The sequence below is a fragment of the Ranitomeya imitator genome, chromosome 1 (assembly GCF_032444005.1).
Source record: "Ranitomeya imitator isolate aRanImi1 chromosome 1, aRanImi1.pri, whole genome shotgun sequence".
Lineage (NCBI taxonomy): Eukaryota > Metazoa > Chordata > Amphibia > Anura > Dendrobatidae > Ranitomeya > Ranitomeya imitator.
This window is the reverse complement of record NC_091282.1, coordinates 1044781764-1044796373: the sequence shown is the minus strand read 5'-3', so window position 1 is coordinate 1044796373 and position 14610 is coordinate 1044781764. Positions and strand designations below refer to the sequence as shown.

At 45.6% G+C, this 14610-nt stretch overlaps 1 protein-coding gene across 2 annotated transcripts in view; it reads right to left on the bottom strand.

Moving 5' to 3' along the window:
* The window catches only part of TRIM2 (tripartite motif containing 2), a 202125-nt gene that overhangs the window by 128803 nt on the left and 58712 nt on the right, over positions 1–14610 (bottom strand). Inside the window, exon 1 of one of the 2 annotated variants that reach the window (XM_069744087.1) lies at positions 5030–5168. The exons of the other annotated variant lie outside the window; for it this stretch is intronic. The gene's annotated coding sequence lies outside the window, so the exon portion shown is untranslated. Of the gene's footprint in view, positions 1–5029; positions 5169–14610 lie in introns of those variants that run through there. 2 annotated transcript variants of the gene reach the window in all.

Sequence of the window (14610 nt, the reverse complement as noted above, 5' to 3'; positions counted from 1 at the left end):
GAAATATATTTATATACGGACTGTTTGGTCGTTTGTTCTGGCCTTTTGGCCACTCTCTTTTGCTTATTTACTATTTACGACTTGTCCTATTTATTTGGTCCATTTTTTTCGCAGCAGGTTAGGTTTTGTACCTTTCATTTTTTTTTTTCTCCCACTGTGGTGTATTTTAAGACTTTGCTATGCTGAGAACAGTTGTGAGTTGGTCTTTCTAGCCACAAATCATGCAGCTGCGGCAAGGAAAACTAAATCTCTGAGCAGTCACAAAAACTCGGAGACCACCCGAGCGTGCTCGGGAAAACCAGAGCAACGAGTATACTCGCTCATCACTAATCATGATACAAATGTGTTAGCCTTTCCTGCTGTCCCATTTATATTAGTTAGTCGCCCTCCTTATACAAGTTGTGGTATTTCCATTTAATGTTTTGTTATTTGTCAGTAGGCACGACAGAGTATTAGTTGTGTTTCTTTTTTTTTAATTTAAATAGATTTTTATTAAGAATAAACATAAACATTACATTTTATCCATCTTCCAGTGTGTTACAAACAAAGTTTCTTCATTTTCAAAACCCCCAACAATCCCAACAAACCCCAATCCCCCCCCCATGACAGCTCCTCTCCAATGATACTTTTATTACTAGTATTGATGGCTCTATGAACCGCTTAACTCACTTATGACCGCTTATTCGTCTAGCAATTTCCCCCATTCAAAGGCCCTCAGCCTCCCATTTCCTTTACCTATTCATCCCAGCTCGAGCCACGGAGACCACATTTTGTCAAACATTTCTATTAGTTGTGTTTCTGCTGATTTTTAAGACTGGCCACAGTATTATTTATATCTTGGGTACAGTCGAGAGCTTGGTAAAACATGGGCGTGGGAATTTGTCGTTTTGTAGCGCTGGGGGCGGCCAGTCATCCAAGCACCAGGTTCTATGTCGGTGGCCAATTTGTTCTTTGGTCCTGGACACCTGAGACACCATCCGGCATTAGGAGCTGAATTTCAGAATTTGGCTTGAGAGCTAAACGTACAAATGGGTAGAGCTGAAATACTAGCGTCATTCACTTGTTCAGTGACTGGAACAGAGAGAGCAGAGTTTCTAGAGTGTTCCTCAGATGAATCGCGCTTCTTTTCAGAAATTCCCATGAGTTATGCAGAATTGTTTCCATGAGAACAATATGTGCAGATTAGTAACCAGTTCTTTTCAGAGAGTAGGGGAACAAGCAAACAAAAAAATCTTCTCAACGTAAGAAAGGTAAAAAGCACAGGAAGTTATTACCACTTACTGTATATAAAAGATGGATAGCAGTAATATCTCTTCTAAATCACTGCTTTACTCTTAAGCAGTTCTTTGGAAGCACCTCTCCCCCAAGTTTCATAACTTTCATAATAATCGAGATATTGGAAGGCAATAAAACCTGATGATTTTGGATGCTCTGTACTACACTAGCAGATTGAGACACTGAACAGGTATAGTAAGTGGGTGCCATTAGTTAGAGTAGTCAAAGTAGAAACCTCAGCACCACGAAAAAGAAAATGGGACTGTAGGTCTTGCTGCAGTATTATTTACAGTGTCATGTACAATTTTGGGCAAAATGACTCATATTGTGAACAGCTAAGCAAGTTGAAGATGAAATGATCTCTAACAGGCCTAAAGTTAAAGATGACACATTTTCTTTGTATTTTAGGCAAAAAGAACATACGGTATATAGATAGAGAGAGATTTTTCATCGTTTACATTTTAAATATTACAAAAAGGAAAATGTTTGTGCACCCTGCAAAGTTAGAACCTAGTGGCACCCCCTTTTGAAAGTATCACAGCTTGTAGATGCTTTTTGTAGCCAGCCAAGAGTCTTTAAATTCCTGTGAGGGATTTTCATCCATTCTTCCTTGGAAAATTAGTCCAGTTCTGTGTGATTCCTGGGTCGTCTTGCATGCACTGCCATTTTGAAGTCTAGCCACAGATTATCAATGATGTTCAGATCAGGGGACTGTGAGGGCCATTGTGAAACTTCAGTTTGCGCCTTTTGAGGAAGTCTATTGTGGATTTTGACGTGTTATAAGAATCATTATCCTTTTGTACAAGAATTTTCTTTTCAAATTCAGTGTATTTTACAGATGATGTTATGTTTGCATCAATAATTAGTTGACATTTCATTAAATCCATTCTTCCCGCTACCCGTGAAATGTTCCCCGTGCCATTGGCTGCAACACAACCTTAAAGCATGATTAATTCACCCCCATGCTTTATAGTTGTCGAGATGTCCTTTTCCATAAATTCTGTGCCCTTTTAACTTCACACTCCTTTGATCATTGTGGCCAAAAAGAGTTCTATTTTAACCTCATCGGTCCACAGGACTCGTTTCCATAATGCATCAAGCTTGATTAGTCTGGACCACGAGTCTTTTCCTCAAGCACACTATGTTTAAAAGGACAGTGCTGCTGGTGTTCCTCCTTCATCTAATAAATTACAACATGACCTGGGTCTCATAAGGATGCTTCAGCAAATATACTATCCAGCATGCAGTGGCATCTTTTGATACCTGATGTCAAATCAAGTGGAAAGTACTGTATACATACACAACTTCCTCAAAGACTCAGTTCAGTTATTTCTGTACTCCTGTTGATAATAATTTGATATTCTCTACTATGGGTCTTACTCTGATTGTACCCCAGGGTTTAGTGCGAGGACCATACCTCCCAAATGGCCAAGATCAAAAGATGCATTTTAGAATTTGGGGAGCTGCCCAGCTGTCGTGGAGATTCGGGGGTATATCCCAACTTTAACTTGAAGATTGTGGGCCCCAATGCAAAATCTCCAAGCAGGCCGAAAACGATCACAGGTCTTTAATAGTATTAGTCTCCTCTTATGGGCCAAAAAGACCTTTTGAGGTCCCCTACGAATCAGGGCTTAACCCATTATAGTTGTGTCCCTATCCAAACTAAAGGCCTATGCTGCTGTGTGGTGCCTTAATACAGCATCTTATCTTGTACAAGCATTACCTCAATGGAAGCATGCCTCAATAGCATGTCTTATTATAGCAGTTTATCGGGCCTTAAAACGGATCAGTTCCGAACTATTCCATTTTTTTCACGTCTATGAACCCTAAATTGCAGATAACTCGTTTCTTCTATGGTATCTGTCATCATAATATGCAAAGGAAGAGTCAAGTGCAGCTCCCTCATCATGAATACAACAGATCAGAGTCGGCCATATTCTTTCTGAGCAATTTTTATGAGCCGCTTTGCCTCGTGCACCTGTCATGATGATATAGTGTCCTCTAAGTAGCATTACTTCTGGAATCTACAGAAACGCCAATTTCAGAATATATAGAAGGTACACTGATTGTTTCGTCTTCTTCTTTATCACTTTACTTATACATGTAGAAAATGACCTGAACATCCCAAGTTGCTGGCCAATAGGACATTTTTTGCCAATCACTACCAAATGATAAAAATGTTATATCAAACAAAATGTAACTACAATAAACTATAAACTACTGGATACAATACAGAATATTTATTTATTGGAAGGTCAAACAGCCAACACTTTCCCACCACTTCGTACCCCACAATGAGTCTATTGTAGCCTTGATTCATAGATGTTATGGTCACATTCTTCTAGACTAGCGGCATTATTCAGACCTTACAATCTGGAATTAGATGGTCAATTTATGGTCCGTAGATACAAAGAACATTACGGCATCGCTTCTTTCACAAAATTCATTGCACAAGTGAATGAATAAACTATTGAAAGAAGAGGAGAAAGACAGGCAACCTTTAAATTAAGACTACCCATGGAAAACTAGTAGCTGACATTCAAGGAATATGCAACTTGCTTGTTCAGTATGAAATCAGTTATTGCTAATTAGACACGTACATCGTTACTGATAGGTTGACAGGCCAATTTCAGATCATATATTACCTTACAAAGCCTGAAATGACATAAATAGAAAATAATAGTAAGTGGTAAATAGCAGAAGCCTTATTCCATGCATTTGAAAAAAGTCTTGTATAGTATTTCTCACTTATACAAGTTTAGGGGGATAAATGGATGACAACCAATACATATATTGTCAGGATTGTTGCCAAGGTTCATGTAACTACAGAAAAGGCCACGGCTCTACAGGGAAGCATATCCCACAGTAGATCACAGCGCAAAATCACCCGCAATATATACAGCGTTGTGTTATGTGAACACAGGAGACTCTTTATATATATATATATATATATATATATTTATATATATATTGCAATAGGATGAAATGTTATCATAACCCTATGGGGCATTAGATTGCATGGGGTTTTGTGATAACTAAAAAAAATGAACACTGTTCCAGAAATCAGAGATAATGACGTGAACATTCAATGTCATGGTCGGACTTCTAACATAGGCAATATCCCAACGTGTTATAGTGAGTGCGTGCCATCATCAGATACAATAAATTGCTTTGGAGTGCAAATTTTAGGAAATGATCCTCTCTGTTCTTGTACTGATAAGCTAACTTGCAGCGCGATGGCCGTATAATCACTCTCATTCAGCTTTTCCTGAAAAATATAACCAAATAGGGACTGAATAAAAGTTTTAATAGCTGAATAACTCGAGTTGTTCTTTTTCTTTTTGTTGTCATTATTTACTTTGTGGCAAATGCTGCTTATCCAATTGTACTTCACAAATATATATATATATATATATATATATATATATATATATATCTATCATTGATATCAATGGACCCTATAACACATCTTCATATACTGGTATGCCTCGTAAGTGATAACAGTAAATTACAGCCTAGTATGCAGGAAGCCCCCCACCCAGCCCCTGCATCCGCAATGTTGGCATGCAGAAAGGCACAGAAATATGTGACAATAAGGAACATAAAGCACAACACACGCTTCCATTGCAGTAACATACAGATTATGTAGGAAGAGCAGCAGTATAAATAGTGCAGTAACAGCTGCTGGAGAGAACTATGAATGGAAAGTCAGGTCAGCTAGAACAATGCATTGTGTGGCCGCACAGTTACTCACTGGTACTCCATGGCTTCATCCTATCATGTGCAGCTCAGATACCAAGTGATGGGTCCTGTGACAGATCAGCCCCAATGTCCTCATTCAGCTGCAGAGTGAAAGGCTCCTCTCAGCACAAACACAAACAGCTAGTCAGCTCCAGAGAGGGAGGAGGAGGTGCAGGGGCTGAGGGAGTGTCACCATGATCAGGGCCTACCCTCTGCCTGGTGCCTACCCTGCTCATCTTTCTTAGAAAGTGCCCTGGAGAGATCCAGTCTCCAGAACCTGGAATGGTCACCACACTTAGCTAATAATAAGCTGTGCCGTAAATTGCTGAATAGGCTGTCACATAGAAATGGTGTTCATCAGCTAATTTACACAAAGTCATATTTTCTAATGCTTCCTGGTAGAGAATATACTGGGTCGTGGTGGCACCATACAGGGGCACACATAGCGATGCTGCTCCAGCCCCAAAAGTGAAGAAAAACACTGCCACCTTTACAAAAATGTCCCAAAGGTTTTCCACACCCAGACACAAACCTACACATGGTACGGATTCACTCTGGCATTAGGTAGCGTTCACACAGACAATGCCGTTTTGGACCAAACACGTGCGCTGCAGTTTTTATTACTTTTCACAGGTTTCAAAACCATAAACAAATCCATAACCTTGTCCAAAAATTAAACAAAACAGACCCCGGCTACTCATACATGGATGAGCTCTCCCCAGCTCGGTCACACCAAACAACAATTGTCCATAGCAACCACTGATACTTGTGGTTTTCTGCACACAGACTCACAGAGGGGCTTCTGGCCTCTCTTCAGTACCAAGTCACATCCAGTCTGGTGCCCACCATCTGTGCATTCACAAGTTAACACTTTTGACTCTGCTATATCCAGCAGATTGACTGACTTCTCAGTCACTACCAGGGCCGCCATCAGGGCATGACAGCCGTGACTGGCGTATGGGGCCCGGTGAGCAGAGGGGGCCCGCATCGGGCCCCGTCTCATCTGGTCACCGGGCCCCCCCTGCAGGCGATGCGGCAGCGGCACACTATTGACGAGCGGGCCCGCACCCGCACGTCAATAGTTAACAGCCGCCAGCCAGTCTGAGGCTGGCGGCTGAATAGGGCCGCAGTGCGCACTCGCCGCCGCCGGCGACTGACGTCATTGTCAGCCGCCGGGCCCGGCGGCGAGTGCGTCTGTGTGGAGCCTGGAGAGGGAGCTTCACCCGGCGCTGGAGCTTGGCCAGGTAAGAAGTTGTGTTTTTTTTTTTCTTTGAGAGCTGCTGCGATCCAGGGGGGCCCGGGGGGCAGGATGATGGACACACAGGGGCAGAATGGTGGACACACAGGGGCAGAAATGCTGGACACAGTGGGGCAGAATGGTGGACACAGTGGGGCAGAATGGTGGACACACAGGGGCAGAATGGTGGACACACAGGGGCAGAATGGTGGACACAGTGGGGCAGAATGCTGGACACACAGGGGCAGAAATGCTGGACACAGTGGGGCAGAATGGTGGACACACAGGGGCAGAATGGTGGACACACAGGGGCAGAATGGTGGACACAGTGGGGCAGAATGCTGGACACACAGGGGCAGAAATGCCGGACACAGTGGGGCAGAATGGTGGACACAGTGGGGCAGAATGCTGGACACAGTGGGGCAGAAATGCTGGACACAGTGGGGCAGAAATGCTGGACACAGTGGGACAGAATGGTGGACACACAGGGGCAGAATGGTGGACACAGTGGGGCAGAATGCTGGACACAGTGACACAGGGGCAGAAATGCCGGACACAGTGGGGCAGAATGGTGGACACAGTGGGGCAGAATGCTGGACACAGTGACACAGGGGCAGAAATGCCGGACACAGTGGGGCAGAATGGTGGACACAGTGGGGCAGAATGCTGGACACAGTGGGGCAGAAATGTGGACACACAGGGGCAGAAATGCTGGACACAGTGGGGCAGAAATGCTGGACACAGTGGGGCAGAAATGCTGGACACAGTGGGGCAGAAATGCTGGACACAGTGGGACAGAATGGTGGACACACAGGGGCAGAATGGTGGACACAGTGGGGCAGAATGCTGGACACAGTGACACAGGGGCAGAAATGCCGGACACAGTGGGGCAGAATGGTGGACACAGTGGGGCAGAATGCTGGACACAGTGGGGCAGAAATGTGGACACACAGGGGCAGAAATGCTGGACACAGTGGGGCAGAAATGCTGGACACAGTGGGGCAGAAATGCTGGACACAGTGGGGCAGAAATGCTGGACACAGTGGGGCAGAAATGCTGGACACAGTGGGGCAGAAATGCTGGACACAGGGGCAGAAATGCTGGACACAGTGGGACAGAATGGTGGACACACACAGGGGCAGAAATGCTGGACACACAGTGGGGCAGAATGCTGGACACAGTGGGGCAGAATGCTGGACACACAGGGGCAGAAATGCTGGACACAGTGGGGCAGAAATGCTGGACACAGTGGGGCAAAAATGCTGGACACAGGGGCAGAAATGCTGGACACAGTGGGACAGAATGGTGGACACACACAGGGGCAGAAATGCTGGACACACAGTGGGGCAGAATGCTGGACACAGTGGGGCAGAAATGCTGGACACAGTGGGGCAAAAATGCTGGACACAGGGGCAGAAATGCTGGACACAGTGGGACAGAATGGTGGACACACACAGGGGCAGAAATGCTGGACACACAGTGGGGCAGAATGCTGGACACAGTGGGGCAGAATGCTGGACACACAGGGGCAGAAATGCTGGACACAGGGGCAGAAATGCTGGACACGGGCAGAAATGCTGGACACAGTGGGGCAGAAATGCTGGACACAGTGGGGCAAAAATGCTGGACACAGGGGCAGAAATGCTGGACACAGTGGGACAGAATGGTGGACACACACAGGGGCAGAAATACTGGACACACAGTGGGGCAGAATGCTGGACACAGTGGGGCAGAATGCTGGACACACAGGGGCAGAAATGCTGGACACAGGGGCAGAAATGCTGGACACAGGGGCAGAAATGCTGGACACAGTGGGGCAGAATGCTGGACACACAGTGGGGCAGAATGCTGGACACACAGTGGGGCAGAATGCTGGACACACAGTGGGGCAGAATGCTGGACACACAGGGGCAGAAATGCTGGACACAGTGGGGCAGAAATGCTGGACACAGTGGGGCAGAATGGTGGACACACAGGGGCAGAATGGTGGACACACAGGGGCAGAATGGTGGACACAGTGGGGCAGAATGCTGGACACACAGGGGCAGAATGGTGGACACAGTGGGGCAGAATGGTGGACACAGTGGGGCAGAATGCTGGACACAGTGGGGCAGAAATGCTGGACACAGTGGGGCAGAAATGCTGGACACAGTGGGACAGAATGGTGGACACACAGGGGCAGAATGGTGGACACAGTGGGGCAGAATGCTGGACACAGAGACACAGGGGCAGAAATGCCGGACACAGTGGGGCAGAATGGTGGACACAGTGGGGCAGAATGCTGGACACAGTGGGGCAGAAATGTGGACACACAGGGGCAGAAATGCTGGACACAGTGGGGCAGAAATGCTGGACACAGTGGGGCAGAAATGCTGGACACAGTGGGGCAGAAATGCTGGACACAGTGGGACAGAATGGTGGACACACAGGGGCAGAATGGTGGACACAGTGGGGCAGAATGCTGGACACAGTGACACAGGGGCAGAAATGCCGGACATAGTGGGGCAGAATGGTGGACACAGTGGGGCAGAATGCTGGACACAGTGGGGCAGAAATGTGGACACACAGGGGCAGAAATGCTGGACACAGTGGGGCAGAAATGCTGGACACAGTGGGGCAGAAATGCTGGACACAGTGGGGCAGAAATGCTGGACACAGTGGGGCAGAAATGCTGGACACAGGGGCAGAAATGCTGGACACAGTGGGACAGAATGGTGGACACACACAGGGGCAGAAATGCTGGACACACAGTGGGGCAGAATGCTGGACACAGTGGGGCAGAATGCTGGACACACAGGGGCAGAAATGCTGGACACAGTGGGGCAGAAATGCTGGACACAGTGGGGCAGAATGGTGGACACACAGGGGCAGAATGGTGGACACACAGGGGCAGAATGGTGGACACAGTGGGGCAGAAATGCTGGACACAGTGGGGCAAAAATGCTGGACACAGGGGCAGAAATGCTGGACACAGTGGGACAGAATGGTGGACACACACAGGGGCAGAAATGCTGGACACACAGTGGGGCAGAATGCTGGACACAGTGGGGCAGAATGCTGGACACACAGGGGCAGAAATGCTGGACACAGGGGCAGAAATGCTGGACACGGGCAGAAATGCTGGACACAGTGGGACAGAATGCTGGACACACAGTGGGGCAGAATGCTGGACACACAGTGGGGCAGAATGCTGGACACACAGTGGGGCAGAATGCTGGACACACAGTGGGGCAGAATGCTGGACACACAGTGGGGCAGAATGCTGGACACAGGGGCAGAAATGCTGGACACAGTGACAGGGGCAGAATGCTGGACCCAGGGGCAGACTGTGAGACCCAGGGGCAGAATGCGAGACACGGGGCAGAATGGAGATACGGGGCATGATTGGAGACACGGGGCAGGATGAAAGACATGGGGGCATGACTGGAGACAGATGGGGCAGGATTGGAGACAGATGGGGCAGAATGGAGACACAGGGGGCATGATTGGAGACAAGTGTCAGGATTGCAGACATGGGGGCATGGTTGGAGACATAGGGGGCAGAATGGAGACATGGGGCATGATTGGAGACACTGGGGGCAGAATTGGAGACAGATCGTGCAGGATCATGGGGCAGGATGGATATGATGGAGACAGATGGGGCAGGATGGAGAGATCACATGGGGCGATCATATGGGGCAGGATAAGGAGATCATATGGGGCAGAATGGATACTCATGAGGGCAGGATGGGAGAATATCTGGCTGACGCTAGGAATGAGACACACGGGGCCAGGCTGGGTGATATTATTAATACCATAGGGGCTAATTTAGGGATATTATTACTGCAGTGATGTATTTATTTTATTTTTTGAGTATACTGTTTTAAATGGGGGGCGGTCCTGTTACTGTATAGAGTGATACTATGTCGCCTTCTTCATTTGGTGTAATGTAGAAGTTGTGAAAAATTAAGTAATGTGTTCTGCAAGCGGAGCTCGAGATAACTGTGTTATTTCCTGCAGAGAGAAGTCCTGGCTGGATGAAATGATGGCGGTCTGTGCTGGATGAAAGATGAAGGACTTCACCTAGAGACGTCACTGGTGAGTCAGTGTGTTACCTATACACTGACACTATACACTGTATACAGAGCTCCTGTGTATAATTTCACTAGTGATCACTATATTATCTGTACACAGACACTGCATACTAAGTACAGATCTCCTGTGTATAATGGCACTTATGGTGATAGTATGGTGCTTTTTAAAAAATTACTGATCAGAATTGTAGTATTCAGTCACTATGTGGTGGTAATATGTGGTCTGGACATGGTGTTGTGGTATTTGTTCCTTGTATGTGATATTATTCGATCACTGTGGTGGTAATATGTGGTCTGGTCATGGTGTTGTGGTATTTGTTCCTTGTATGTGATATTATTCGATCACTGTGGTGGTAATATGTCATCTGGTCATGGTGTTGTGGTATTTGTTCCTTCTATGTGATATTATTGGGCATTTTAAAAATTGAAAAATAAATAAAAATATACCTAAATTGTATTGCATATTTTAACAAATATTTAATAGGTTACAGCAGAGTAGGGCCCGGCCAAAAGTGTCTACCGTGTTATGGTGGCGGCTTAAAAAATCTTTTGGCCAAAACAAAAGCTGCCTGCTATATGTGTGATCTGGTGATGGGAACTGTTAATGTGTGATTGGTGAGAAGTGGAGTTTTTCCAAGAGAGAGCGGTGGGACTGTGGACAGTTCGAGGGGTGGAGCCTGGAGGCGGGGCTGGGGTGGAGCCTGGGCGGAGTCTCAAGGGGGCCCCGAAAATTTTGCCAGTATGGGGCCCCGAAATTTCTAGTGGCAGCCCTGGTCACTACATTCAGAGAGATAGCCCAGCATGTCTTTTATTGTCTCTCTCTCAGCTACAGCTCACATCTTGCCTGGTCCCACAATGAAACTACTTCCTGTTTCTTAGAGAAACCATGCTGGTGCTTCTAATCAAACTCTGTAAAGTTGAGATTGAACTCTGTCATTTCCAGCTATGCTACAACATATATACACAGCAGCGGAGAATCCTCACAGCGTGCACAATGTAGAACTTGCAGCCTAAGGCCGAACAACCCCTTTAAGAACTATTTTTAGTGTGAAAACAAGGAGTCTGAGAAGTGATGATATGGCCTTCACAGAGCCCTGACCTCAACATCATCGAGTCTGCCTGGTGTTACATGAAGAGACATAACGATTTGCACAGCCTTAATCCACAGAAGATCTGTGGTTAGTTCTACAAGATGTTTGGAACAAATTCCTTGCCAGCTGTGTGCCTAGAAGAACTGATGCTTTGATACTGATTTGAAGACACACTGAGGTCACATGAAATATTGATTTAATTTAGATTTTAGTTTTATTCATTCACTTTGGATTTTGTTAATTGATAAAAAATAAACATTTCTTTTTTTCACACCTGTCTAAAACTTTTGCACAGCATTGTATACACACTCATATATGCCTCCATGACAGATCATGATTACGGGTCAGTCAGTTTATGGCGTTTTCTATCATTCTATACTTCCTCTGACACATCCGGACCATCAACTTTTCCTCTGTCTCTTGAGGCAATGTAAGGCATTGGGACACATATATCAATAATGTGGTCAGAACAGTATACAGGGTCATTTTCATGCAAATTTGCTAACAGTCAAGAATTTCCCAGCATTCTCTGAGGACAAAAAGGGGTGGAGTTTACATAAAATTGTTCATTGGACAGAAAAATAAATCCCCACTTTTGTAATGGGGAAGTTGGTAACTACAGTAAAGGCCAAAAGTTTGGACACCTTCTCATTTAAAGATTTTTCTGTATTTTCATGACTATGAAAATTGTACATTCACACTGAAGGCATCAAAACTATGAATTAACACATATGGAATTATATACTTAACAAAAAAAAGTGTGAAACAACTGAAATTATGTCTTATATTCTAGGCTCTTCAAAGTAGCCACCTTTTGCTTTGATGACTGCTTTGCACACTCTTGGCATTCTCTTGATGAGCTTCAAGAGGTAGTCACTGGGAATGGTTTTCACTTCACAGATGTGCCCTGTCAGGTTTAATAAGTGTGATTTCTTGCCTTATAAATGGGGTTGGGACCATCAGTTCTGTTGTGCAGAACTCTGGTGGATAAACAGCTATAGTCCTACTGAATAGAGTGTTAGAATTTGTATTATGGCAAGAAAAAAGCAGCTAAGTAAAGAAAAATGAGTGGCCATCATTACTTTAAGAAATGAAGGTCAGCCAGTCTGAAAATTTGGGAAAACTTTTAAAGTGTCCCCAAGTGCAGTGGCAAAAACCATCAAGTGCTACAAAGAAACTGGCTCACATGAGGACCGCCCCAGGAAAGGAAGACCAAGAGTCACCTCTGCTTCTGAGGATAAGTTTATCCGAATCACCAGCCTCAGAAATTGCAGGTTAACAGCAGCTCAGATTAGAGACCAAGTCAATGCCACACAGAGTTCTAGCAGTAGACACATCTGTACAACAACTGTTAAGAGGAGACTTTGTGCAGCAGGTCTTCATGGTAAAATAGCTGCTAGGAAATCCCTGCTAAGGACAGGCAACAAGCAGAAAAGACTTGTTTGGGCTAAAGAACACAAGGAATGGACATTAGACAAGTGGAAATCTGTGCTTTGGTCTGATGAGTCCAAATTTGAGATCTTTGGTTCTAACCACCGTGTCTTTGTGCGACGCAGAAAAGGTGCACGGATGGACTCTACATGCCTGGTTCCCACCGTGAAGAATGGAGGAGGTGTGATGATGTGGGGGTGCTTTTCTGGTGACACTGTTGGGGATTTTTTCAAAATTGAAGGCATACTGAACCAGCATGGCTACCACAGCATCTTGCTGCGGCATGCTATTCCATCCGGTTTGCGTTTTAGTTGGACCATCATTTATTTTTCAACAGGACAATGACCCCAAACACACCTCCAGGCTGTGTAAGGCCTATTTGACCAAGAAGGAGAGTGATGGGGTGCTACGCCAGATGACCTGGCCTCCACAGTCATCAGACCTGAACCCAATCATATGGTTTGGGGTGAGCTGGACCGCAGAGTGAAGGCAAAAGGGCCAACAAGTGCTAAGCATCTCTGGGAACTCCTTCAAGATTGTTGGAAGACCATTCCCGGTGACTACCTCTTGAAGCTCATCAAGAGAATGCCAAGAGTGTGCAAAGCAGTCATCAAAGCAAATGGTGGCTACTTTGAAGGACCTAGAATATATAACATAATTTCAGTTGTTTCACACTTTTTTGTTAAGTATATAATTCCACATGTGTTAATTCATAGTTTTGATGCCTTCAGTGTGAATGTACAATTTTCATAGTCATGAAAATACAGAAAAATCTTTAAATGAGAAGGTGTGTCCAAACTTTTGGACTGTACTGTATGTTCACGCATTTATTTCCCTCATTGTTGCACATAATTAGCTGCTGCCAGAAACCTCTGCTACTGCTTTTCTGCAGTGGGAACATAGGACTTAGCACCCTAAAATCCAACATGTCTGACGCTTCTTTCTCAAAACATCTGCCATCAAGGAAGGACTGGGATACCACTGTACACCTTTAATCAGCCTGACTGAAATTGGTGGGTTCATCCGAGTTGGCTCTAATGTGTATTGGCCCCATAAAAATAACATCTTTAAAAGGGGGGTTTCCATCTTGGAATATTAATACACATTAATGATGAAATACATTTATAGGGTGTCTGTTACCGCCAAACTCAAATTAAACCACTTATACATTCACATAAGGAACTTAGCCCATAAAAAAAATCATGCTTGTAGTATAGATTTCACTACTTTAGTTTTATAGAAAAACCATTTAATTGCAGATGTAAATGTTGTGGCCGTGGGCTCGTGTGTGCATTATCCACCCCCTCAATTAGAATCCTCATAGCATTACTGACTGTGCTCTCTTACCCAGAGCGAGTGCTGCCTGAACTGAATCAACAGGTTTACATGTCTGCACTGACACTGCAGGAGCAGAACAGGCACGCACACAGTGTCCGTATAGGCACGATCTCATCCCTCGGTCCTGTCCGCATGGGCCACGCAGTACCATGTGATCCGGCGAGCAGCGACTGGGTGCTGCAGACAGGAGAATGCATCCACACTGAAACTGTCTGCTTTTGGCCCCCGACGCGCGCTCATCCGCTGTCATATCTTCATCTGCGGTTTGCAGCACACAGGAACACACAGTAGCAGGCAGCCAGTGCAGACGCACTAACATTGCAGGAGAGGAGCATACACACCGTCACTGCAGGGGTGCGCTCATTCCCCTCTCCTGTCTGCAGCAGCCTCTTTCTGCATACATTATCACACAGTAGTGAGCAGC